This window comes from Cydia pomonella, chromosome 22 (genome assembly GCF_033807575.1).
Source record: "Cydia pomonella isolate Wapato2018A chromosome 22, ilCydPomo1, whole genome shotgun sequence".
Classification (NCBI taxonomy): domain Eukaryota; kingdom Metazoa; phylum Arthropoda; class Insecta; order Lepidoptera; family Tortricidae; genus Cydia; species Cydia pomonella.
This window is the reverse complement of record NC_084724.1, coordinates 5,265,275-5,292,305: the sequence shown is the minus strand read 5'-3', so window position 1 is coordinate 5,292,305 and position 27,031 is coordinate 5,265,275. Positions and strand designations below refer to the sequence as shown.

General features: G+C 36.7%; 1 protein-coding gene across 3 annotated transcripts in view; it reads right to left on the bottom strand.

Moving 5' to 3' along the window:
• Positions 1–27,031, bottom strand: part of LOC133530204 (uncharacterized) — a 102,534-nt gene that overhangs the window by 70,691 nt on the left and 4,812 nt on the right. Inside the window, exon 1 of one of the 3 annotated variants that reach the window (XM_061868064.1) lies at positions 24,005–24,833. The exons of the other annotated variants lie outside the window; for them this stretch is intronic. The gene's annotated coding sequence lies outside the window, so the exon portion shown is untranslated. Of the gene's footprint in view, positions 1–24,004; positions 24,834–27,031 lie in introns of those variants that run through there. 3 annotated transcript variants of the gene reach the window in all.

Here is a 27,031-nt window from a genome sequence, read left to right as displayed (position 1 = left end):
CGGTATAGCACATCTATAGGATCCTTCCACCTGGGAAAACCTATGCTGGCGCCATCCGCGCCATCTATGCAAGCCTTTGACAATTGCCAACCCCAAAGTAATCTTGGAATCCGAATACGATGATAGTTAGAGCCACCCCACACTAGCATCTCCCTAGCGTCGGCGTATATAGTCAACTCTATGGCTGCTGCTCGACGCAACGTTAGCGCAACTGCGCGGCGTTGCCATTTTCCATAGCGCTGATTAGACGCCGACGCTCAAACGACGCTAGTGTAGGTAAAATAAGGTACAAGGTAAAATGAAAATGACCATACATAAGCGGATTATTTTCATTTCTCAGAGCAAACTTGACTGTAGTCTGTTTATGTCAGAAAGCATATTCAGATTTGCGCCCTCCATATGTTTACCTAACATACGAGTAAGTTACTATAAGTCAAGGGGAACTTGGCCTATCGACCTAGTCCTAGATCTTAACAGTTCAATGTTATGAACCGTGTAGAGCTCTTATGAACAGCGCTTTTTATATGTACAGTACACTATATATAGTCGTTCGATTTGTAGCTGACCCCGAACGGCTAATCCTTTGTCTATTGTTAAGTAAAACCGCACGTGCCACACTGAAAACATACTCCGCCGGCACTCAGTAAACGCAGAGGGACCACACAAGAAATCGCAAATTATTTCTCCATTTTTTTATTTTAAATTTTATTGCAATTTCCATAGGAGTTGTAATTCAATAACCGGTTAAACTGACCGGACCATTTTCTATGCAGGTAAGTAGCACGTGCGGTTTTACTTAACAACAGACAATGGATTAACCGTTCGGGAATACCTACAAATCGAACTACTAATAGCCATCATCATCTAATAGATAGTGAGGGTCAAAGTGGAAAAGGACAAAATCAAATTGAAATGCACGCACTACGTAATCGAGTGGAGAGTTTTTGACTTAAGTATCAGATAATCTTTATCACGTGACAAACGCGACGCGACGGTATTACCCCACCTGTTTAAATCACCTTCAAAATATTCACGTGATCTAATCTTAGATGTTGAAGATTGCCAAAACGAGGCAGAATTCTTGCCAAATTCTCTGCCTTACTCTAAAATTTTGGCACAAAATTGTCAGATGTCGCAGCGCAGTAGCACAACTTTCTGCCAAACAACTTCTATTACAGTCACGGTCATTAATTTAGGGGTCCAGCTTAATAAGTCAATACTTGCGCTATAAAACGCCCAATGTTCAGTTAGTCCTTAAAAATAGGTAAATAATTTAAGTGCTACTGGAGCTACTTTTCTGTTTAATTTATTTATTAAATTCTATTAACTGAGTTATATTATTGTAGAGTACGCCTTAAAGATAATATAATACCTATAAAGATATACAACTTCGCTTAAGAGCACGCTTTACCCACACAGATGTGACGTACATGGAAGATACACATCAAGCGTGTCACACATGCAAACATAAAAGATAGTAGGTATAAATAAACAAATCAATGAGTGTACACAATACACACTACGAGTACATCATTAATTGATATACCTACTGAAATATTTAACTGAAGTCGGCGTCTCTTATAATATAAGTCTGAAGTCTAAATGTCTAGCCTTATATATATGTCAGACACTACACCTCTATTACTTTTTTTTTTTTTTTATAGGACATTATTACACAAATTGACTAAGTCCCACAGTAAGCTCAATAAGGCTTGTGTTGAGGGTACTTAGACAACGATATATATAATATATAAATATTTATAAATACTTAAATAGATAGAAAACACCCATGACTCAGGAACAAATATCCATGCTCATCACACGAATAAATGCCCTTACCAGGATTTGAACCCGGGACCATCAGCTTCGTAGGCAGGGTCACTACCCACTAGGCCAAACTGGTCGTCAAAATTACTTATATACATATATTAATGGTAGGCAAAGAGATTTTGATATAGACGTGGAATGTCAAAGAAAACTTTGTAGCCACAGTAAATATACTGCCATTTTTCGCAACATGATTAATACTTTTAGAACGCTATTTGACTTTAATTCTTATCCTTTCACTGATATGTGTTTAATTTGTAAAATATCAAAAAGTGGCGCCATCAAATAAATAAATCAAAGGCCAAAGGTATGGCGGCATTGTTTCGAGCGATGGCGCCACAACCTTTGGGTTATGCCCGGTAAAATGGCGCCACTTTTGATATTTAACAAATTAAACACATCAGTGAAAGGATAAGGATCAAAGTCAAATGGCGTTCTAAAAGTTTTAATCAAGTGTCGAAAGATATCAGTAAATTTACTGTGGCTACAAAGTTTTCTTTGACAATCAACCTCTATTTCAAATTCCCTTTGCTGCTAGGCAAGTACTTTTTGGTTCCACTCCACCCGCGAATTTGACCGCCTAGAACGCGTTAGAAACTTCCAATCCAGATTGCAGTCCGCCCTCTTTAAGGAGTTTTATTTGATTAAAGAATAAATGTTTCAAATGTCAAGGTTCTACCTTAAACTATACAATCGCTATCAGACAAATCAGAGCGACCAAAGTGATCACAAATATCTGAACATAGAGGCTGGCCTCTAATATTAAGACGTTTAGATATTCTTGAGCACATTGGCCGCTTCGATATATCTGATGGCGCGTGTACAGTCGAGAAATTTTATTTGTGTCCCACTACGTACCTTGCCACAGCGATAATCAATATAAAAGCCGCTAGGGATCTCATATTATTGTCACTGTGACAAGGTACGAAACAACACTCAAATCAAATTCCTTGACAGTGCGCTGTCAATCAATATTTTTATATATAAAGAACTGTTTAAAATGTTCTGAAAATCAAAATAAAAGTTATTTTTCAAAGTTGCTGAACAAATGTTGGTTTTACAGTTTATTTTTTTGCTCCTGTTAGGCAACACCCCAATGGAAAGGGGAATATAAATTAGACGCAACCACAGATATATCTTCTGAGAATAATATAACTTGTATATTAGTCTTTAGTTATAAAACTTATAAACATATTGCGCAGATATATCTAGGGCGTGTTCTAGAGTCATTACACCCAGATAACACATACAATTTACAATATAATAAGTTATAAAGGTTTATTTTTATAAAAAAATATTGAAAACGCTTTTTAAAAGATAGTTTGTTTCTTATAAAAGCAAAAGAATGTAAATAATCGTATATGATTTATAATTGTATTTATTTGCTGTGACTTATTTTTCAGAAGTGTTTTTTTAATAAAAAGACACGTCTAGATCGCTTATAAAATAAAAGAACTAGTGTGGGGCAGGGGCCACAGGATATTGTCACTAAGTTATAAAAAAATATATGCTGAATTGAACACATCGATATCATCGACCTTGACTGAAAGAAAATAATAGGCGTCGCCCGTTGTAAGCAAATCCTTCTATAAATTGAAATTCATGTATAACTTGATATGGTTGAAAATGGAGGAATTTTGTCAATGGACTTAGTGCCTTTGGTTTGTGTTATTGTCATCAATTTTACAGTTTCACTAGTGAAAGTCACTTTGAAATTCATGGCCGCCAAATAATTCTCAATCCGTTTAAAGCCCATCGAAATTTGGCAATAGTCTGACGCTTTTATTAGGTCGACCTGTATGTAACTAACTATGTAATGGAATCTAAGGTAACTAATTTAACCATCTTCCAAGGATCGTAGCGTCACGAAAATTGGCAGCTGTATGTAGTTCTGATGACAATACAATAATATGGTACTGTCGAACTGATCTGATGATGGAGCCGGAAGATATGAACTGGAACTTCATGATGGAACAACATGGATGGATTTTTTAAACTATTAATTTATTTTTAATCGACTTCATAAACAGTAGTTTCTCAATTCGTCATTCACCTTTTGTTTTTTTTAGGGAGGTTTTCTGATTTTTCTGCCTTTGGACCAGTTGGACCGATTTGATTTTGCTTTTATTAGCAATTTCATTTACATAAAATTATGACAGTTTTGTTTACTACTGACGTGACTTAAGGTTCCGTATGAAAAAGGAACAAAAGGGGTTCTTCCTGTGGGTTTTTCGGAACTGCCAACTTTTTGTTTTAACTGGCAGGCCGATACCGTCCGACGGACTGTTAATCAGTGGGCCCCTTTATAGAATAGAATAGAATAGAATATGTTAATTTTTTTATGGTGCGAGGGTGCGACTCTGCCTATCACATTGCTAAAGATCTAGGATTTAAAATTTGGAATAGTTATAAAAAAGGCTATCCTATATGTATTGAAAGTCACAGATAATTTCTTTCTGATTGCGTCCCCAAATTTTTTTATGTGTTGGAGGTTTCTGGGATTTTTGGACGTAGCTGCAGGAAAGTCACATTTTTGAGGCTCCACCCGCGCCTGCGAGATAGCAACATTCATTTAAATTTCATAAATCTGAAAAGGGGCTCAACAAAAAGGACAATGGGCACTTTTGTATGGGGAGTGTCCCATGGATGTATACTGTTGAGACATATGTCGTTTTAAAGCTCTTAATCGTAGTATTATTTTATTGTATGGCACCAACCTTGGACCACTTGCAGGGACCGAGCTATATAAAAAAAGAAGTTGCGCATATAAGCAGTTATATTTCCTTATACGCGGGATATAAAAAGTTTTAGCGTATTTTATTCGAAAGAATATAAAAAATGCTTTATGTTTTTTGTATCAACACCAATGATAAAGTATTTAAAGGGACACAATGTACAGTTTTAAAAAATCGTCATTCTAAAAATTACTTGATACACAGCGAAATAAGAGTGTATACAAATGCCATGTATATCATGTGAAAAGTATTTTTATAAGCTATTTTTCGTATAATATAACTGGGATCAAATCGTTGCAGGGACCAAAATAAAACCATTTAATGAGTTAATTAATTGTAGTTAATTACGCCTTAACTTTTCTACTCAACGCCAGATGTCGCTCTAAAGCCAAATTCTACTTGACGTAAAACATTTATACATAGCGGTAATCTCGTCAGTCTTACTCCATCATTTTAAAAAGTATAGACTAGTTTATGGATTTCTAAAGTTATGTCAAGATGACTCTGAATGTAATATTGTCAACAATAATTGTCAAAACACGCAATTTAAAATATTCAACATTGTAATTACAAAATAGTATATTTCTAATACGCTATAATTTTCTCCAATCGAAAGGCACTCCATTCCATTGATCTCAGAGAGTATGCTCCTTGATGATCTTCACTATTCATGGGGTAGGTAAGATCAAAGTATTATTTTTTATCGTATAGCTGCTATATAGCGTTCGACTCCATGGAAAATAAAGGCTCCAAATTATATAAAAAATTTAGCATATATACAAAGTGCAATTTAGATAGTATTACAGAAAAAAATGCGCCAATGTAAATGCTGAAAAGTTTCCTATCGTATTGTCGAACAAATTCATATCTACTTCTGATCTACGCGACCTTAGAAGTTTGGATTGTCCTACCTAATCATTTTACATTTTATTGTTTTCAGAACAAGAATTATTTTACTTCCCACTGTCTATGTAAGGGGACTTAGAGCGGATTCATACTTTACTATACGTGTCGTGTCGAATGATAGTCCCTATGTCAGTTTCTCCAATTCTATTTTGCGTAGGATAAGTTAAAAAAATAATTAAAAATATGTGTTACCGTATTTTTATTCGTGAAATATTACCTATATTTCTAAGTTAATGATTGTACTATACTTCCAAAAATATGTCTGACAAACATTTTACATGAAAGCCATTTTTCCATGTAAAAATGAACTGTTATTGGGACCATCTTTTGAATTTATGATAATTTATTCATATTTTAATGTACTCGGGTAATATTGCAGGCATTATATCAGCACCAAATAAATGCTGTGAACCAGATATATATTAAGTGGCGAATAACGTTTCCAAATCGCATTTTCTTTTGACATATTTTTCTTTTTTTTTGCTCTTTTTTTCACGACCGGTTTGGCCTAGTAAGTCGATGATCCTGGGTTTGAATCCCGGTAAGGGCATTTATTTGTGTGATGAGCACAGATATTTGTTCCTGAGTCATGGATGTTTTCTATGTATTTAAGTATTTGTATATTATATATTATTATGTCGTTGTATGAGTACCCACAAAACAAGCCTTCTCGGCTTGCCGTGGGACTCAGTCAGTTTGTGTAAGAATGTCCCTATAATATTTATTTATTGTTATTATTATTGTATGTCCGGTAACAGAACTCCCCAGGAGCACTCGGGTGTGTAAGGTCGCTACTCCCCAACTTATTATAATTGTTATTACTTTCAGCATTTTTAAGTTGTTCATCGGACACTGAGGCCATTGAAGTTTCAAGCTGGCGGCATCAAAATGGAGTACCTAGGTACTGTTTCAAATAAATGGGTGGTAAGTAAGTACATTTGGTGAAGTGGAACTGCTGATGTTGATCAGAAACGGAACTCTTCCACGCGCGTGATTTGTCTTCTTTGTTAAGTTTGTAGCGAGTAAGTTTCAAGTACCAAGGTTTTTAGGAACCTTTGTGTCAAGGTAAAGGTCTGACGATGGGTTCCATGAGGAAGCGAGGGAACACCTCAAATCTTATAGGCATAATATAGTCATTTTGGATTATCATCAATACCTTAAGCTTTTTCATTCCCACTAGTGGCATTTAATGAAGTGGAACTACTGATGTTGACCAAAACGGAACTATTGAACGCGCGAGATTTTTCTTCTTTGTTTTTTTTTTATGATATAAGAGGCAAACGAGCAGACGTCACACCTGATGGTAAGCGATTACCGCCGCCCATGGACACCTGCTAAACCATAGGGGTTGTAAGTTCGGAGCTGGCCTTTAAGATTGGAATACGCTGTTTTCTTAAAGTTTTAAATATCGTATTGGTCCGGAAATACCGCAGGCGACAGATCATTTCATAGTTTAGCTGTATGAGGCAGGAAGTTTCTAGAGAAATGCACAGTTGAGGACTGCCAACCATCTAAGTGGTGAAAATAAAAATGTGATAGCGTAGAGCGATGACGAAAAGAGGCGGCAAGGATTAATCCGAGCAATTCGATGGAACACTCGCCGTAATAGATTTGTCCTGATAAGTTTGTAGAAAGTAAGGTTGTTAAGAAACATCTGTGTCTAGATCCAGGTCTGATAGATACCTCAAACCTTATAGAAATACATATAGTTTTTTTTGGATTTACATCAATAACTTTGGGCGTTTTATTAAAAAAAAGGTACATTTAATCAAGTGGAACTGCTGATGTGTTCCAGAACGGAACTTTTCAACGCACACGTTTTGTATTCTTTATTAAGCTTGTAGTGAGTAAGGTTCTTAAGGTGTACTTAATACATCAATGTCCAGTTCTGATGATGGGTTTCATGAAGAATCGAGGGAATTCCTAAAATCTTTTAGGCATACATGTAATAATTTCTGGGATTTTATTCACATATCAAGCATTATTATTAAAAAAGTGTCATTTGACTAAAAGTAACAGCTGATGTTGACCAGAATGGAACTCGCCAACTCGCGCGCGATTTGTTTTATTAGTTAAGTTTGTAGCAAGTAAGTTTTAAGTATTAAGGTTTTTAGGAACATTTGTGTCAAGGTAAAGGTCTGATGATGGGTCCCATGAAGAATCGAGGGAATTTCTTAAATGCTATAGGCATATATGTAGTACTTATTGGATTTTCATCAACATATTATCAACTTTTATTCACAAAAGTGACATTTGATGATGTGGAACTACTGATGTTGACCAGAACGGAACTCCAACGCGTGCAGTTTTTCTTCGTTAAGTTTGTACCAAGTAAGGTTCTTAAGAAACATTTTTGTCAAAGTACAGTTCTGATGATGGGTTTCATGAAGAATCGAGGGAATTCCTAAAATCTTATAGGCATACATGTAATAATTTCTGGGATTTTTTTTACATATCAAGCATTTTTATTAAAAAATTGTCATTTGACTAAGTGTAACAGTTGATGTTGACCAGAATGGAACTCGCCAACTCGCGCGCGATTTGTTTTATTAGTTAAGTTTGTACCAAGTAAGTTTTAAGTACTAAGGTTTTTAGGAACATTCGTGTCAAGGCAAAGGTCTGATGATGGGTCCCATGAAGAATCGAGGGAATTTCTTAAATGTTATAGGTATATATATAGTACTTATTGGATTTTCATCAACATATTATCAAGTTTTATTCACAAAAGTGACATTTGATGATGTGGAACTACTGATGTTGACCAAAACGGAACTCCAACGCGCGCAATTTTTCTTCGTTGTTAAGTTTGTAGCGAGTAAGGTTCTCAAGAAACATTTTTGTCGAAGTACAGTTCTGATGATGTGTTTCATGAGAAAGCGACGGAACTCCTCATTCTCCTCAATTTTTATAGGTATATAGTAATTTTGGATTTTCATCAATATCTTTAGCTTTTTTTATTCACATTAGTGGCATTTGATAAAGTGGAACTAGTGATGTTGACTAAAACGGAACTCTTCAACGCGTGAGATTTTATTCTTTTTTTGTTTGTTGTGATATAAGAGGCAAACTAGCAGACGAATCAACTGATGGTAAGCAATTACCGCTGGCCATGGACATCTGTTACACCATAGGGATTGTAAGTGCGGTGCCGGAATTTAAGATAGGAATACGCTCTTTCCTTAAAGTTTTAAAGATCGTATTGGGCCGGAAATACCGCATGCGACAGATCATTTCATAGTTTAGCTGTATGAGGCAGGAAGTTTCTAGAGAAATGCACAGTTGAGGATTGCCAACCATCTAAGTGGTGAAGATATAAATGATGTAGCGTAAAGCGGTGACGGAAAGAGGCGGCAGAGATTAATCCGAACAATTCCTCGGAACTTTTAAGTTTGTAGAAAGTAAGGTTCTTAAGAAATATCTGTGCTAGACACCAGTGTCTAGTGTCTAGGTCTGATGATGGACACCTCAAACCTTATAGAAATACATATAGTTTTTTTTTTCATCAATATCTCTAGGTGTTTTATTTAAAAAAAGTTATATTTGATCAAGTGGAACTGCTGATGTTGTCCAGAACGGAACTTTTCAACGCACGCGTTTTGTATTCTTTATTAAGCTTGTAGCGAGTAACGTTCTTAAGGTGTATTTATATCAATGTTCAGTTCTGATGATGGGTTTCATAAATAATCGAGGGAATTCCTGACATCTTATAATTTCTGGATTTTGATTTACATATCAAGCATTTTTATTAAAATGTGACATTTGACGAAATGCAACAGCTGATGCTGGCCAAAATGGAACTCGCCAATTCGCGCGCGATATGTTTTATTTGTTTATTTTGTAGCAAGTAAAGTTCTTGAAGACATTTGTGTCTTAAGGTCTAGTTCTGAGGATGGGTTCCATGAGAAACCGAAGAAATTCCTCAAATCTTATAGGCATACAATACATACAGTAATGTTTGGATTCTCGTCAACATATCAAGCATTTTTATTTAAACAAGTTAGTGATATTGACCAGAACGGAACTCTTCAACGCGCGCGATTCTTATTCTTTGTTAAGTTTGTAGCAAGCTAGGTTCTTAGGAAACACTTGTGTCAAGGTCCAGTTATGATGATGGATTCAATGAGGAATTGAGGATTTTAAATCGATTTGAATTCACAATTGGGAGGAATTGAGGATTTTCGTCAACATATCAAGTTTTTTTTATTTGAACAAGTGACATTTGATGAAGTGAAACTGCTGATATTACTGAAACTATGCTGATACTGCTGAAATGGAACTCTTCAACGACAAGTATTTTACCTTAGGCGTTTTTTTTATTTTATTTCGTTTATAGCATGTAAGGCTTTTAAGGAACATTTGTGTCAAGGTCCAGTTCTGATGATAGGTTCTACGAGAAACCGAAGGAGCTTCTCATATTGTATAGGATAGGCATACATATAGTCATTTTAAGATTTTCATCAATATTACAAGCATTTTTACTCAATAAAGTGACATTTGTTGAAGTAGAATTGCTGATGAAGAACGGAACACCTCAACGACTTCCAGATTCTTTATTTTTATTACTCTTCTTTCTTTTTCATTATTCTTAGAACAGGTATTTCTACGAAGTGAACCGAACTGCTACTATTAAAAGTAGGTAGGTAGGTAGGTTAAATAGGTTAAAACTGTAAGGATTATTATGTATAAGTAGTCTTTCTTTTAATTAAACATAGGTAAGTAATTCTATTTAAGTATAAGTATCTTTAAAAAAACATCAATCGACTCTTATCTGTCACTAGTTCCAGTTTCAGAGTATAAAATCCGGGTACACAGCCACGGCTAGCCGGGTAGCCAGACAGTTCGAATACGGACAAGTTATTGTGAATAAAAAATCTTATCGTCTTGCAAAAGTTAATGTCATAAATATATAGGTTTCGAATACATGAATATAAAGTGAAAATGCTGGTAAAAGTATTAGTTTTTATCATTAACCATTTTATATCCCAACAAAACTGTTACCCTTACAAAAATAAAATGCTTTCATTACCTAATGTAGGTTACATTAGGTAATAAATAAATAAATATGTAGGGACAATCTTACACAGATTGGCCCCAAACTAATCAAAGCTTGTACTATGGGTACTAGGCGACGTTAAACATACTTATTTAGATAAATATATATTTACGTATATACATAGAAAACACGCATGCCTTAGGAACAAATATCTGTATTCATCACACAAAGAAATGCCCTTACGCGATTCAAACTCGGGACCATCGGCTTCATACTTCATAGGCAGGGTCACTACCCACTAGGCCAAACCGGTCGGCAAAAGGTAAAGATAATTAGGTAAAGACAATGAATAATTAAACGTATTATAAATTGACACCAATATCCATCAAATAGTATAACTAGGTATGCTAAGAGCGGGCTTCAGGCCATTACGTCGCACCTTTAGAATTAAACTAATTTGACTCAAAAAGTACGACTACTTTATATATTATGTAGTTTGGTAGAACAGTAAGAACTCACTATATGTGTCTCTTTTTCATGCGGTGAAATCCCCCCCACCCGGAAAGGGTAGCGACGCCCATTTTATCGACTCTCGAGTCGACTCCAATCTGATACTAATAGTAAGTAAGTACTTACTTAGTAAGCAAATTGTAGTAGTTATCCCATCTTAGTAAAAGGAAGTATTGTAAAGATACTACTTTTTAACCGACTTCAAAAACTTTTTTTTTGTATATATGTTAAGTAAGATCTTCGTCATTTCTGAACCAATGTTGAAAATTAGTTATCGTTTGAAAGTGGGTGTATAGTTCCAAGATGGTCCTATTTTTGACAAAACCACGAGGAATTAAGGGAACTCCCCAAATCTTATAGGCGTTTTTTAGTTTCATCAACAGACCAGGCATTGCCATTCAAAAAAGTGCTATTTGAAGAAGTGGAACTTCTGATCAGGACCAGAAAAGAACTCTTTAACGATACGTATTTCACGCTAGACGATTTGTCTTCTTTGTTATGTTTGTAAAGAAGCTACTTGCTTAACGACGTTTAAGGAATATTTGTGTAAAGGTCTAGCTTACATCATGGGTTCCATGAGGAATTGAGGCAACCTCTCAATTCTTGATGGAACGTAAAACTGTTTATTGACATAATTGTCGATAGGTATCCCATCTGCTCTAATTTACCCCACTTGAAAAAAAAGGTACTTACATGAAAAAAAAACTTCTCTTAATAATAGGAAACCGACTTCAAACATAGGTATTAGAAAACAATACAAAAACTGTTATTGTATTTTCAGAAACCATACGGAAATAATGAGGATGTATCGACATAAGAAGAATCGAACATGGGCAAGATAAAGTTCAAGAAAAAAGCAAATATAATGTGTACTTGTGTGTAGTCAAAGAAAGTTGAAAAATAAAGCATAATTAATGGCCATAGAATACAGAACCGATACACGAACATTAAGACTATTAAAAATAGACATATAGGTTGATCGTACTACTCGTACTAATACTACTAATGTATTTCTTTTGTTCAATTATATTATTGCATTAAAGTTAGATTCTCTAGATATATATTATTCATAGGTTCTGTATTCTATACGAATTGTTTCAGTGTAATTATTGTACTAAATACCGTTGACCGCCTGTCAACAGTATTTATTTCTACATTACTATCACAGAAGATTTTAGGCCCTACCGTACAGTTTTTGAATTAGTATTTACTATGGACAAATATAGCGAAATGTGAGTTTTTACCTAAAATATCAATCTTTTGTGAACGTGGTGTAGAGTATATACCGCCTAAGACTGAAGTAGCTACGCGGGTTACGTTTTAAAAATAGAATCGTGTTCATGGTCGGCCCATGGTAAAAATAATTAGGTACCCGTAGACCCGCTGGTGAACACTGTTTATGATAACACTTAAAATAAACCCCGTGGACCCACCAGGAGAACATATTGGAGAGACTAGAGATAATACACCGCTTTGAGGGCGGTCGCACTCGGCATTGACATCTGGCGTCTAGATGGCGGGTGGACCTCAGCGAATTTCAAAGAAATATTTATAAACATCCAATGACGTTCGGCTCGGACACCAGATCTTCAATCTCCTGATTCCTGTGGAGTCTCCAGGTTCCATCCTCTCCACGTGTGAGTCCTAGGATTTTTCGCGCTGCCAGACTCCGATGACTCGGGCACGTAGTCCAGATGGGTGAGGATCGTGCAGCCTGGAGGGCGTACTCTGAAGTTCCAAATGGCCGAAGACCGTCTAGACGTCCTAGGTAGGTCTCGCTGGAGAGACGAAATGCAAAAAGACCTTAGCGAACTCGGCGCCGTCGACTAGATGGAAACGGTTTTGGACAGAGAAGCATGGCGGTCTTTGGTGTCGGAGGCCATGATCCACTTCGGGTCGCTGCGCCATAGCAGTAAGTATTTATAAACATACTGTACCTTCTGTGTACCTAACCCAAAACGAGATATTTAAGAAAAAGTCCACCCGCCATTCTGACGTCAGGATTGCGGTTGGACCTATGAAATCTTGCATTATACCGCACTAAAAGTATGAAGTTATATGGTACAGTCGCCATCAGATATATCGGAGTGGCCGAGGTGCTCAAAGATCTCTAAACACGCACTCTAACCTCTTGACAGTAGAGGCATGTTCAGATATTCGTGGGTACCTTGGCCGCTCCGATATATATGATGGTGACTGTACCTTCAGTGTACCTCTGTAAATAGAAATAGAAACCGGTGTACCTCTCCCCAAAACAAGCTAGGCTAAGCTCATGCACAATATAACTGCGTACTTTTAGTGCGGTATAATGCAAGATTTCATAGGTCCACCCGCCATCCTGACGTCAGGTTGGCGGGTGGACCGTTTTGTAAAATATCTCGTTTTGGGGAAAGGTACACTGGTTTCTATTAAAGGTACACTGAGGTACACAGAAGGTACAATATGTTTATAAATATTTCTTTGAAATTCGCTGAGGTCCACCGCCATCCTGACGCTTACCATATATCTAAGGACCGACCTTAGGGGCAATAACGATAGTGCTAGTTCAGTTGTGTCATTCACAAATTCGAGCCAATCGTGCTGTCTAACGCAACTAGATGCGATCAATCGCGTGCGTAATGCGAACTCATCAACCAATCACGTTGTGGTACTTGTGGCGTTAGACTGCACGATTGGCTCAAACTCGTGTGTGTAACACCGCTGTACTGGCCCCATTCTTATTGCCCGTAAGGCCCGTCCTCAGATATATTATGTCAATGACACAGTCGCGATTTTAAAAAATCACATCGCTTCTGCTACCAAGTTGTTGAGCATAACGTTTTCCTATCCATAGGTTCCATCTGTCCAGTAGGATCCACCATCTCGATCCACCAGATTGAAGAGATTGTTACTTAACTGATGGATCGAGATAATGAAACCTACTGAATAGAGCGAGTCGATTGGATATAACAAAGTACGCTTATATGAAACGCTACTCCGGTGTGCGAGTGAGACAGTCAGGCCAATTTGAACTTGCATTTGACTGAAAACTGTCTCCATCAAACGCTACCAGTTCCATTGCCGGCCTCTTCGCTGCCTTCTATAGTGGTTCAATCTTACCTTGCTTATGAATAAAAAGGGGCGTGCACACCGATATTAGAGTAATATTGGAATCATATCAGTTAGTTGCGGGCGTCTCGCTCGCACAAATACATGCGTATAAGTGCGAAATGAACGCACGAATGACAGCTAACTGGTATCATTCCAATATTATTCTAAAATTGGTTTAATGTCAGTTGCACTTTCGAATTGGCCTACATAGCGATTTCCTTAGCCTGCACACCGGATCGGCGTGTGGGCCGGCATCTAGCTAATGTAAAGCCACCTCATTAGGTGCTTTTAGCCTTTTGAACGGCAAGAACACCTAAAGATGTGGTGAGAGAAAGCCGCGCGTCCCTCATACACTGCACTAGCTTTACAGCTTGCATTGCGACCAATGTATGCCGCTCACCGCCCCGCCGGTCGCGTGGGTCCAATCCGCGGCCCTAGAAGACGTACTTTACATATAAAAAAGAACACGCGAGCATTTTGCGAGTTGTGTGTGTGTGTATGTGTGTTGTGTTATCTAGGCGCACAAACGGTTACAATAACAAGAAGTGTACACCGCGTGTGCAGTCCAACACGGGAGCACGGGTGCGATTCGAAAATAACGCGCCAGCGACGCATTACGACATTGATATTTTACCCTTTGAACGCCATAACAAAAACGTTACTCACATGCCAAGGTCACGGGCGCAAGTGAGCTTGAAAGTGCATGAGTATTACATTAGGGACTTTGACAGCGATTATAACAGCTATAATCATTAATGTGTTCATGGCCCTTAAATCATGTCTAGTGACGGCGCCTTTAGGTGTTCTTGACGTTCAAAAGGTTAAGGGCGTTTGCTAGCTGGCGCTAGTGCACGGAGCGGGCAAACACGCGCAGGTGCCTTTGTAAGTAAAATCAGTCGCACGCGTCCGCGCCAGTTAGCGTTGCTCATACTGTAAGCCGCACGCCCGCTCCATGCACACGCGCGACGTTGCGGACGCCCTATGCCCTAAACCTTACTTGAAAGTGTGAAGGTTACTCTGACAGCGGCTATATCAGCTATAATGTATTTATGACGCTTTGAGCATAGCTAGTTACGACGCCTTAAGGTATTCTTGGCGTTCAAAAGGTTAAGGGCGTTTGCTAGCTGGCGCGAGTGCACGGAGCGGGTGCACGCGCGCGGGTGCCTTTGTAGGTAAAATTCGTCGCACGCGTCCGCGCCAGCTAGCGTCGCCAGTTACTGTTTTTCGTTAGCCCGCTCCAGCTAGCAAACTAATCGCAAATGGTCCGAGATTGGCGCAATAACCATGCATTCCCTTATCTGGATCTGGATGCACCTATTCACCAATGCTTGCTTTAAAGTAACTTGTCGACTCGTCCTGATAATATTTGTGCGACCGTGAAGAAAATCTATGCCGTCACTTATTTTTCAATTTATATGAAATAAAGATGTTAAATGTATTCAAAAATTTTTATTTAATAAGGTATGTATAAGTTCTTTGTGCATCCGCACCAGCTAGCGGTGCCCTTAGCAAACCAATCGCAAATGGTCCGAGATTGGCGCAATAACCATGCATTCTCTTATCTGGATCTGGATGCACCTATTCACCAATGCTTGCTTTAAATTAACTTGTCGACTCATCCTGCTAATATTTGTGCGACCGTGAAGAAAATGTATGCCGTCAGTTATTTTTCAATTTATATGAAATAAAGGTGTTAAATGTATTCAAAAGTTTTTATTTCATATGTATATATAATGGAACGAAATACAGCTACTCTCTTAGCTTGGCAAGCAGTTAAGAGTCGCTAATGCTTGTAAAGTATTCACTGCGTTAATTTTAGGTTTAAGATTCTTTATTCTCACTAAGAATTTGACAATTCACTTACATGAGAACTTAAAACTACACAATTTAATCCTGCTTCATATGGCAAACGAAGGAAACGTTGCTTTGAACCGCGACGCAATCTCAAATATTTCACTTTTACACAATTTTCCTGCAGAGAGACATAACAAGTATGTACATAGTACCTTTTTACGATTTATTTTATCGTAACATATAAACTTAGATTTATTTTCTTGCTGCTAATTATGGTACTCCAACAACTACTCCATAAATACATTTACTTACCTACTTATTGCTTAGGAATCTTATTTCATGTTTAATAATAAGTTTATATAACGTTTCTAGCGGGACATAACGCGAACTTTAAAAAATGTAATGCTTTTTCTACCTTTATCACTCGAATATGTAAGAGCAAGAGAGATAAATAGACGAAACTTACTAGTTCAAGGTAACCACTCGTTTTATTGTCAAAGTTCCGAATTAAACAAACTTATTCTTCGGTGACATTTTTTAGCGTTTATAAGCGACTATACAGATCCAGCATTTGCCGCTCATTCGGTTCTCCTATTGCACGCAAGATGTCAGTACTAGAGAGGATTTGAAAAATCATAATTAAGTAGTTTAGTGCCATTTATTGAGCGGTAATAATTTAAAAAAAATATATAAATTACTTTTTCAGTATATTTCAGGCATGCAAAGTGATGTAAATGGTTACAAAAGTAACTCTATATGAATGACATTTTTTAGTTCCAGTTTACGCCGCAGCGCATGATCAAAATTATTAATATCATCTTCCCTGGACACTTTCGGTCTTTGGTGTCATATAAGTAATTAATGCTTAATTGAAGACCTTCCAAATAGGATATGACTCAATTGTATATACCAATAGTAAAAATTACCCAAACTGCTACCAAGGCTCCATCTAGTGCCAGGTAGAACAAACAAAGCGGCATTTACCACAATTAATTAACGAAAAAACTCGTTTTATTACCGCCCCTGCAAGCATTTGAGTGCAAGTATATATATATTAAAATACCTTATAAAAATGTCTTTTAAATGATATATATGGCTTGAGTATACAAGCAAGTTTCAGTGTTTAATAGCAGTATTTTTAATTCAAACATATGTTATATCAACTAATTCCAGCCCTGTACGTACTTAAACGTAAGTAGTGGTAAACAGAAATCTAGAATTTCTCATATTCTTTCATACAAAACACCTAACAACCGGCTACATAACAAGTACTTTGTAAAACAACAGTTTATATTCGCCACTCTTTTTTTTTAATTGCTCAGTCCCTGCACGTTATCCAAAGTTGGTGTCATACAATAAAATAATGCTAAGAGTAAACCCTTTCAAACGAGATATGTCTCAACAGTATACATCCATGGGACAAATTGCCCATTCTCCTTTCCTTTTAACACAGAAACATGACGCGGCGACTTGTCGGGTTCCAACTTGTGCCTTAATTGTCATTGTCATATCATATGACTCATATCCGGTCAATCAATATTGGTGAGAATTCTACAAATGTACTGTTAGTAATTGAGTTAAGAAGTCCGCATAATTAAGGCCCGACCGTCTTTACGTTCGCCCTTCGGATCTTAGTCCGTGACCTATATACCGATCAACAGATGTTATACAATATGGCCAACGCTTCCATTGAATGATCTCATAAAAATACATACATATTAAACATTTTAAAACGGGTCACTCACGCATTTTAAGTCGAAAATCTTTGACATGTTTCACTCCGCCGGGCTAGCGGCCCGAGCTCCCGGTGATCTACTCGGGACGGGATGAAATATGTGGAGCGATTTTCGTAACGTGAGTGACCCATTTCAATATATTTAATGTCTGTGTACTGTGTGTAATACTCACTGCACTTGCTTACCCTCCTAATTCAAGTTGGAAAAAAATATAAACTTTGAAAGGCGCGGAAACTATTAGGTCTACAGAGACAATTCCAGGCTCGTATTGCAGAAAATTAAGTCTACTTCAAAAACGCCCGGGCTAGTCATTTAGGGTTATAATCGCCCAAATCTAAAAAAATCCTAAATTTTCGCGGTTTTCTCGATTTTTGACTAAGTTGCGTTCGGCGCTCGAGGACACAAACTTGGGTTAATCATTGAGCCATCATAAAGTTACTGTATTATAATGTTTTCGTGATTTTTTCTATCAAGGCAACTTTAACCTTTTAAGGCTTTGATTGGAGTCTGCCCTTACAAAAATAGTTACCGTGTGAATTTCTTAATGACATTTGGCCTTGATTAAAACTTGTGAAAATTCAATACAAAAACTACAATTTTTAAGTAGCATTCTATTTATGAACACAACTCTTCACGTGTAACACGTCAATACCGTTATTGTTAGTCACTCGTTCAAGTATTATTAGTCACTCGCACGAGTACTTATCTACTGAACCAGTCAGCAGTCCACTTACGATATTTACAAACATTAACAATGTAGGTTAACCACGTGGTTAGGCTGGGTATGGACTTGCGAACGGAGGGACTCTGTAAAGTTAACATTGTATGATTATTATTTGTTGGACTGTTATGACACCTATAAAAAACTAAAAGTTTACCTATATTGAATATGTTAAAACGGGTCACTTACGTATTTTAGGCCGAAAACGTGAGTGACCCGTTTTAACATGTTTAATATGTCTGTGTCTTACGGAAGTTTTGTCATCAGACGGCGCGTCTGCTCGTTTGCAACTTTGCACTAACACAAAAAAAATATTACTTTATTGTAGGACAGATCGACATAGTCGTATTACTTATAGGTATAAATAGAAAACGTCCATCGTCATCGCCACATAGCCACATGACCTTTCCTGTTTAACCGGTTTTTGCCTACTATAGTTTTTACTAAGATAAAACTGCAAATTAGTTAAATGCGTCAGTGTATTGTATATACCGCGTAAGAATCTAGGGCAATTAAAAACAGGCGCTTGGTCCCGGTTCTCCCTTTTATGGATGTGACCTGCTACTGTTTAACCAGCTTTTACCTGCTATAGATTTGTTTAAGGTAAAACTGAAAAGTATTCAAGTGCCAACGTCAGTGTTTACCCAGCGTAAGAATCTTGGGCAATTTAAAACAGGCGCTTGGATAACTCAAGTGGAAAGGTAGAAGATAGCTACCTCCCGGTTCACACCTTTAGGAACGTGACCTGCTACTGTTTAACCGGGTTTTACCTACTATAGATTTGTTTAAGGTAAAACTGAAAAGTATTTAAGTGCCAACGTCAGTGTTCACCCAGCGTAAGAATCTAGGGCAAATTAAAACTGGTGGCGCTCGTAACTCAAATGGAAAGATATCTTTGACCTTTTAAAACACGGCTTAGAATTCTATTTAATACCACACCAGTGACAACAAACACACAGCCATTTTAATGTGGTAAATATATATATAGGGCTGCCATACATCCCGTATATATGGGACTGGCACCATATTTAAGTAAAGCCAGGCCATTAATATATGTTCACGCGCCATATTGCGGAATTTCATTGGAACTAAATTCTTCATACTCAAATGAACTCTCACCCTATACATGAGGAATACAGCGCCTTCTTGACAATGATCATATATTTGTGGTCGGGCTTTATCGCGTCCCGTATTTACACCTATCCCGTTTTTGTCCCGTATATATCATTACCGCTGTAGTATATCTACATAAACGCTCACAATCATGACCTCCTCGCATATCTCTGTAAAACGCAGCCTTAGGCAATGTTTAAGTGTAAAGCCCGAGTGGACGCTCGAAGCGGAGCGTGCAGCGTGGCGTCGGACTCACAAGTGATGTGAGCAGCGTACACTAAGGCCGCTCCTATACGTTTACATTTGTCTAACATGCACGCTGCACGCCCAACTCGAGCGTCCACTCAGACGTCTCAGACTCGGGCCTTACACTAATAGTTATTCGTGAACATAATACCGTTACATAACTCATTTCATTACCAGCGGACTCATTAGTTTGTCAATTATCGTTATCAACTTATCACATCACCGTTATCGATCTGTACACGCTGGGAGTGTGAGCTAATCAAGGTTTTGAGATCAAAACTCCATTAAGGAAGATTTTACAACTAAACGAAACAAGTGAAATGTTTAAAAAACTTTAGCCCGACAGCCCGACTACGGGTTTTTTTTAAATAAAATTTCATCTCTTTTAATGTCAGTTAAAATATATCCTTTGTCATATTGGTCACAAAAACGAATCAATTGACTTGACATCTTTTACAGTAAAAATTAGCTTAAAAGTTTTTTCATCACACTTGCTTGATAAGATAGAATAGAATAGAATAAATTTATTGAATAAACTAGGCTGCAGAGCCTTGGGACTCACCAATAAGAGTAGGTAACATTTAGGACATTGGATAAACTAAACCTAACTTAAAGAGATCTTATTTCATGCAGGTGTACTAAACAAATGTATGTATTGTTCCCGCGGGAGTTATGGATTGTGAAAAAAAGCTATCGTGGCTGAATTTCCGGATAGGTTCGTGCCTTCGATACCCAACCTGTCAAAGAATCTTATGATATGTCTATCTATCTCCACATCAACTCTTTACAATCCTGCACCAAATTAACTGTTTCTGTTTAGCCCAATGGTTGACTGGTAAATTCCACAAGGCGTTAATTTCGCCATTTGTACGCTTTCTTGTAAATTTATGCAATAAAGTTAATAAATAAATATGGCGGACTAATGTTTTGAATGTTGTCGAATTACGCTTAAAATTTAGTGTTTTCTTTACAAGTGTGATGAAAAACGTTGTGTGTAACTCCGAGGGTAAGAATATTGCAAATTCGAGTCTTTAATGTACTCCAGCCTGTGGCTGTCGTGCATCTAAAGACCTCGTTTGCAAAATGTCACTTACCCCCCTCGTTGCACAATGTACTATAACATTACCCACAGTGCAACACAAGACAAACAAAGTGCAACGGGTAACTTCGAATGCAGGATAATTTTGAAAATTGAAAATAACTACTAACTAAAAGCTCTTTCTACTGTAGTAGAGTAGCACTAGTATTGTTCGTGTCGTCCACATTGACGCGCAGTTTTTTTTTTTTTTTTGACAGATTTAACCTTTAATACCATGACAATACGAGTCAAGGCACGCGTCTTCGCCAATAACACGTTCTATAGCAGTAAGCAAGATGCCTCGGTAAGAGTTGTCGCGTAAGCGTGAAGTTTGCCAAACTAATGTGCTTCTGTACCCGTAAGTACCATGAGTCACTGACAATGTCAAAACTGACATATACGTTCTTCGTAACATCTCTCTTGCACTTATATGAGAGTGCGAGCGAGATGCATATTAGAAAGTAAATTAAGTTCTCGATAGGGTTTATGTCAGTGCCGAACTGGTGGTAGCTACAATGGTTTCTGGTTTAGTAATTATCAGCGAATTTCCAAGTTTTCGAAATTATTTCAATGTACTTTACGGATAACGGTTTCAACCAAAACTATTAATATTTTTCAAATCAATCCTGCTGCCTTCGCAATATTGGAAAACGTACATAAATAAAATTAAAAAACAATAAACACAAATTAAGAATCACCTCATTTGCGATCAGTACCCATATTATTGACTGTAAATTAACCTATTTACGAAAGATAAACAACGCCTTGTTATCGAGTTTTAATTGATTGATGGTACACTAAACATGGTAAGTTCTGAGAAATATCTCGCCTATGACGTACGAGTATAGTGTAGAGGTCGGCAAACTTTAAGAGGAGAAAAAAATCACCAGTTTGAGGTAAGATCTATGTGAGGAAGACCGTCTATCAGACAAGACCGTTCTTTCGTCGCTTGCGTTTGTACACATACTCCACTTACGAGGGTCAGTAAAGCAGAAGGAGCAAAACTCTTCATTCTAATTGTGTCTGCGCGAAATACATATGTTACACACCTATATTAGAGTTGCCCTATGACGGTTTTCTCACCCAAAAATTGTATATGCCAGTCTTCTCCACATCGATCTTAGCGCCGTAAATATTGTTTTAAATGACACAACAAAGAACTATATTCTCTCTCAAAAAAATTAATGGTATATGAACTCACAAGTGTTAATTTTTTGATTTAAAGAGCCGCAAATTGTAACCAAAAAGAGGCCGCAGCTTGTTGGCCTCTGGTATATTGTATATATACAATACACACAACAACGACACAACACAACAAAAAACCACAACAACACAAAACAACGGGGATCTTATATTATATATTACTAGTCTTACTATAGGAGGAAATTTTGCGCGTCGGTTTAACCGACTCGGTTATTCTTTAAACGCGCACATTTGTTTGACACATCGACCTTATGCCCCCACTTTGTTAATAGTGAATCGACGTCAAATGTCAATTAGATAAGCTGAGGCATTAGTACATAACACTTCTTTTTGTATTTGCCGTCGTCGGATAAAAATAATAATTATTATTTTATTCAGCACCGTTTGCAATTGTTTTTAACGCGACATCTTGGTTAACGCATTATTCAGAAAAACATTAACATAAATAAATGTGGCTTTCCATTAGAGAAGGGTCCTTATGGTTCATGTGCAAAAGGTACCTTTCCATAAAATAAGGGGCATTATGCTCCATGTGCATAAGAAATGTTTCCATCAGAGAAGGATCCATATACACATGGAGCTCTGATGGAAACCGCAAATAGTACATTACGATACAAGTGCGAAAAATAGGAAATTCGAAACGAGTGGCGATAAATTAAAACACGACCGAAGGGAGTGTTTTAAATCGACACGAGATGCGAATTACCTATTCGCACATGTATCGTACAATGTTTTACAGTACATATGGCCCTTTAAATGTTCGACACAGTAACTTAATATGCTAATATTCGCACTAGTGCGGTAAAGTAGCACCATATGTACTGTAAAGCTTATTATAATACACCTATAGGTATTTTTTTATCCATTGTTCTGATATTAATGTAATTAACCATTAAAAAAAAAAATTATCGTTCAGCTAAACTTTTCCTGTTATGAAGTAGCACCATATATAGTTTGTCAAAGGGCTATCTCATTTCAAACATAGACAGAGGGAGTCATACTATCTTTGTCTTACACTAGTACTAGCATCCAAAAGAAAAGGATGAGTATAGTTTTTATTGTTCTTATTTACTGACAAATTGGTTTGACCAACTATAAATACAAACGTGGCAGAGTGGTCAGAAACAAGACAACAAAAATAATTGACCCAAGTAATAAAGAAGTTTTGTATTTATTTATTTAAACTTTATTGCACAAAATATATACAATAATGTACAAATGGCGGGCTTAATGCCAAATGTAAAATTTTTACTCGATCTAAATTATTATTATTCTAGCAACGAAAACTAGGACCTGAATTATATGTATATATGCTACTTGAATGTTCATGTCAGAGTTCATGTTACTTTAATATGTCGTATTTAAAATAAGAGCGTAACCCATCAAACTTTTCATACATTTAGTATGATTTGACGAAGTTTAGACGGAAGCACAAATCTGGAGAATGGTTCAATAGGGTTGTTTCCATCTACAAATCTTAGGGCAGAATTTGTATCCCAATAAATTCTTTTGGATTATAAGAACATGTTAAACTACTTTTACCTGTAATGACCTTATTTTTGTAAATATTGAATTTAAAATATCTTTTGGCACACGTCACGTGACGATTCTGATGACGTCACAACTCTCGGATTGACAGTGTTGACAGTTAGGCGATAAACAACAAATGACAAATGTCTGTTGACAGCTCGTATCTTCTACGTGTGTATGTAGTTGTGTCAAACCGTAAACTGTGACGTCACACAATTTTCAAAGAGCGTTTTGGGCGCGGAAGCATCCGTCAAAATATATTTTGTTAATTTAACATATTTAAAGCCGTTTTTAGTATAAAAGTTGAATTTTAGGGTAACTTTTAGTTAATATAGAATGTAATACAAGCGTTTGGAAAAATTGGAAACAACCCTATTTCGATTGCATTGGCTATTTAGATTCATGTGACTCTTCATAGTGTTGCTGATAGTACGAGGTTCCCTTATCGCACGTTCTAGCAGTTTTCAGTGTCAACAAACAAATAACATTACTTACGCAACTAATTTATAAACTAATACTTACTGTATAAATATAGATACATATCCGTGTAAAACTGGATTCCTGTCGCTTCACTTTGGCAAAAATCCACAAGAGAACGCCAAATTCTTATACTATTCCAAGCACTGCACTCAATATACAGAACAAACTGAGATAACAAAAAAAAACACTAAATAAACTTTGAACACGAGAACAACACTATTTACACGTTTTTTTCCGCGTGTAATTAAAACAAAATTCAAATTTCGAACAAGTGCTCAAGTGGTGTCCGCAAATATCGAGTGATACGATAACCCGTGACGAGTGCTCGACCATAACTACCTATTCCGATGCGTCGCGAATAATTTTATCAAAACGATATGTATTTATTCCTTTGTTCTGCGGAGCAATGACAGTGCACAAGGATGGAATAAAAAAGGGGGGGTTATCATTATCATATGTTAAAAGTTGTAAATAGGCGTGACCATATTTCTAGTAGGGTATAATTCAATAGGTTAGGTTAGATGAATTTTCGAGCGATTGAACCTAGAGATCGAACGGAACGTTATCTTGTTCGGGCTGATCAATCTAAACATTGAAATTGTACTTACCTATTAATAATTAATTCGAATTTAATAATTATTGAAGATTCATTGATTTCAATGGTATCCTGCCACAGATAATACATAATTAATTTATAATTGATTGGCACGCCATATTTTGGGTAATTACGAAATTGAAAACTTATGTACTCTATTCAGAGTGGATAGGTGTGGGGAGACCCTTAGACGGACTACCAACACCCGTGTTACTCGTATTTTCAACATCAAAGGTCATACGGTTATCAGGAGATAAGATAAATTATTCATATCTAAATATGTTTAAGTATTTTTAATTAATTATCATAATTGACGAAGCCAGAATGAAGGTTGCAGCTTGGGTTGGGGCTTCTTCTTCTTCTTTTAAAATATGGCTTCCATCAAATCTATGATGATTTTGCCAATGTCAAGTTTCGTTGTAAGTTTTAAGTGTGCTCGTAGAGCATGAAGTTGTTCGGTAGTAATAGGGACCGTGCGCGTTGGAGGGTCTGCCATCTTGTGGCCTGAGTCAGAAACATACACTGTACATTGACACTTTACGCCAAAGCAAGTGCTGCCCTCTCCAGTTAACGTACGTTTTGCTTATGTATTGTAGGGTTTGCCATCTTGTGGGCTACGTAGCTTAATTAAAATTAAATTAAATTAATTAAATATCATTTATTTTCAGGCAACTATGGCCCATATATTCTTTATTCATTCATAACAATAAAATATTGTGTTGAACATAGCTTAAAATTAAAAATAAAACATTATATTATACTGAAGAAATTAAAGCTTAATTAGTGATCCCAAGATGATGATATTAATTAAAAGTATTGAAGAATATATGTATAATATTAACTGAAATTTGTATCATGTCAATAAGATACAAAATTCATAACATAAGGTATATACATACCTTACAGACTAACATACATACAATAATAAAAATCTTAAAAAATAAACCCAATAAACGGGGGGCTCCTGTACTGCACTCTACAGTTCATGCAAGTTATATAATGGGTTCTTATGTCCGTCTGTCCGATACTTCTCCTCTACAGGTCGCATTTCTCAACCGATTCTCCTGAAAATTTAAGCACCAGTACCCCTAGTGTAAATTTGATCGACATCATAACGTTACGAACGCGTTTATACAAAATGAGACTAAACGCAAACGCGTACGTCACGTTTCGAAATCGAATTTATTTACACTAGGGGTACTGGTCGATATTTTCTTTTGTCGATTCAGTTTAGGAAACATCGTACTATCGTAGAGAGAAGGGTTTGCGAGATTACAGGTATATTTTATGTTTTTTATTTAATGCATCTTAATACGATGTAATGTTTTGAAAAGATGTGTCCCGCCGAGTTTCTTGCCGGTCCATATGGGATACCCTCCTCCAATTGAGGGGGGATTTAAATCTTCTCGGGTCAGAGGTGTAGTGTTAGAGCCGTTGTAGCTTTATTTGACGTTCATAAGCGCATTGTAATATACCTACTTCTATAATAAACTATCTTTATCTTTTCTTTATCTTTATATCAGACCTTTTTTTTGGCAGTGCCGTAGTCGGGTGAAGGAGGTTGACGTTTAATTTTCCACCGTTATCTATCCTTGAACGAACCGGTCAGGTTCAATGCCCGAGCATGCATTTCGCAATGCAAGCCATAACAAATGGTTAACATTGTGTTGTTTAAACTCACATGACAGCTAGCGACTAATCTATAACTAGAACTAAAATTGCAATAGTATATTACATACCTATATCATGTATCTATATATAGTAATAATACACTTAAAACCATCTAGGTGTCAAAATAAAAATATTTATTTTTTTAGCATTAGCATGTGACATGTCCAGATAGATATCGTATCGTTAGGTAATTGCAGTGCTGATTAAAAAATTGTATGTTTTTTGGCACTTTTTTTAATGAAATCGTTCAAGTCCTACTTGGTCAAGCCTCCCGGGCTCCCCTATGTATATTTTAATATCGATGTGTATGATTGCAAGCTTCAAGGCGGACATTAGTCCGTTTACAATGGGACTATGACTAATATTTATTATTCCTAGGTTACCCAATATTTGGCCACTATTACAAATTCTGTAGAAAGTGACCATAAAAATAATTGTTATCTATTTGAACTTGGTGCACCGAATGCACGCGCTTTGTACTGTGTATGCACGAAAATCTGTATCACTTGTGCTATCAATAAATTACATACCTATCATTAATTAACCTCCTTAATCAACCTGTTTACACGTGATCTTTAACCCCTTTTAAGAAAATAATATTCAAATATCAGCCTTAATCCATTATCAAAAGGTCCACTTGGTAATCTTTATAGAAGTAATCTTCTCTTAGTTTCTAGATGGTTGATGTACTTTTGAACGGTGTAGATAGATATTTCGAGTTAAATAGGGTCAGATGAGTCAATGTGTCGCTACAGAGCAATGGCAAAACAAATAACCGGCCAAGAGCATGTCGGGCCACGCTC